We start from the raw sequence: 2,648 nt of genomic DNA on the forward strand, positions 1-2,648 counted from the left end.
ATATATATATATATATGGTTATTATTTTGAGAGTATTTATACAATGTTATTTTTTTTCCTTTTTTAATGCCAAAAATAAAGTATTTGGTCAAGCTTTTAGAAAAAACAATGCTTTCAAATATAAGTAGAAAGAATTTTTTAGAAGCAGGGAAAATAGTTTATCTCCAAAACAATTTTCAAATACAAATTATTTTTCACAAAAAGTACTTTTTTGCAAAGTACTTTTGATAAAAATACTTATCAAAATAAGTTACTTTTATAAGCTATTAGTATATTCCCGGGACTTGGTGAAATAGTTGAAATCTCATCGCCTTAAATTAAAGGTTTCGATTTGAACTCTAAAGATAGTAAAAGTTTCGTAACAATGCTTTATTCTTTTAATAGGCCTACTTAACATGAATTTGAATAAATAGGGTTAATGGAGACTTCCTGATACTGATGATTAAATTGATAAAGAGAAAAACAAGCGTATATCTGCAATAATGCAAAGGAAATGATGATTCATGTCCAGTGGACGAGGAAAATTGTATCAAAAAAATTTACGACGATCTACAGGTTATCAATTTTTTTGCAAAATGTGGAGTTACAATTTATAGCAATGTTAAAAAAAAAAGTGAGCATTTTAATAGTTCATGCAAAAAAAAAAAAAAAAAAAAAAAAAAAAAAAAAAAAAAAAAAAAAAAAAAAAACATAACCTTGAATCATGTGGTACAGATAAGAGTTTTGGCTTTAATTTGAGTCAACGTACGCTATGTGTACTCAAAGCGTTTGTAAATATTATAATCAGATTCCTCAGAAATCAAATATTGTTGATTCACATGATTCGTCCAATGTCCCTTTTAACTGCTTATATCTTGTTTTATTTCTCTTATTTTCCAAGCGGACTATAGTATAGTAGTAGTATTTAGAAGTGTCGCACTCTCTTGAGTATTGAACTGTTGATCATTCATTAATTTGGATTTGTTTTAATGAGACGACTTGATTGAACATGAATTTAAATCTTCCACGGAATACAAGTTTTGCTATTTAACATCACTTCATTGACAATTTCTCCATTCATATTATGTCATATCAAAATTTAATATGCTACCCAAGTTTTTGAATAAATATCGGAATTTTCCTTTCGAAAAGAAAAAAATAAAAGAGATCTAAAAACGGAAATCAAAGTTTCAATCTTAATTGAACAGAAAAAGGACAAGTTACATGTTTGGCCGCTCGATCAAAAATAATTACCTCCCTTAGTCAAAAATATAAAAAACTATATATAATATTATAATAATATATTATAATATATTATATATATATATATATATATTACACCTAGCTAGTATTATTTTTGAAAACCGGCGCAATTATCCAAAAAAAAAAAGTTCATTTTCTCTTTTATATTTTAGGACCACTGACCAATCACATCCGATTGTCATAGTACTCTTTGGAAATAGATTCACAAGCCCAAGTCCAAGCCCATTTCTTTCCCTAATATACTACTGGAGATTATTTTTTATTAGTATCTTTTTTGCTTTAACTGAGTGAATCAAATCTAGAAAATAAAAAAGGTACTCCCACAATCCTATTTTTATGTCAAAGAGTTTGATTGAACACGAATTCTAAAAAGTTAAAGAAACTTTTTGACATTTGAAATATTTTATGAGAAGTTCAGTTATTTCTTTTTAAGTAAATGGTGGTGAAAGCTTTTCAAGTCTTCTCATTTTCACCCCTATAAAAAATAAGCTGAGCACATTATCATGTTATTACGGTTGACGAAAAGTGAATAGTAAAAGTAAATAAATTTTAGAAAGAAAAATATATCATTTTTAAAAATAAAATTAAAAAACTATTCAAGGAGGGTTAAGTAGGGCTAGGCATAATTTGGTAAATACCGAATTACCGTACCGAAACCAAAAATTTTGGTATTTGGTATACGGTATTTTGGTATTTGGTATGGTATTTGGTTTAAGTTTTTTAAAATATTGGTATTAGGTATAATATTTGGTATTTTAAAATAAAATACCGAAATACCGATACCATACCGAAATAGATATTATATTACACAAAACACATATTATCAATTATAACATAAATATAAAAAATCTAAAATTTTACTTTCCTTTATTCTCAAAATTCATCAATTAACTCTAAACAAGTAACAAGACATTTCTAGTGATCAAATATTCTTTTATGTACAATTTTCTCTATTTCGGTTGATATTTGCTAGTTTTGGACAAATTTTTTGTCAACAAACATTTTCAGTTTTGTATTTTGAGTACTTTAATTAGGAATATTAGAGTGTATGACTCTATGCACTAGTTAGTATTCAAACCGAATAAACCGAAGTTACCGAACCGAATAAACCGATATCGAAAGGAGAAAAACCGAATCATACCAAATTTAATTAGGTACAATATTGGTATAGGATTTTAAGAAATCGAATACCGAAAATACCGAACCGAAATATCTAAATACCGTACCGTATCGACGGACGAACGCCCCTAGGTTAAGGTTGGGACCCGGAGATGGAATCTCAGAAAATCATACACTAAAAAATTGCATGAATAATGCAACATAATCAAACGGTCGAGATTCTCTCCTTGCACTTGGGCTCTCTGCTTTATCTTCCCAACACATCTCCCCACTCTCACTCCTCTTCC

This window comes from Nicotiana attenuata, chromosome 11 (genome assembly GCF_001879085.1).
Source record: "Nicotiana attenuata strain UT chromosome 11, NIATTr2, whole genome shotgun sequence".
NCBI classification, from domain to species: domain Eukaryota; kingdom Viridiplantae; phylum Streptophyta; class Magnoliopsida; order Solanales; family Solanaceae; genus Nicotiana; species Nicotiana attenuata.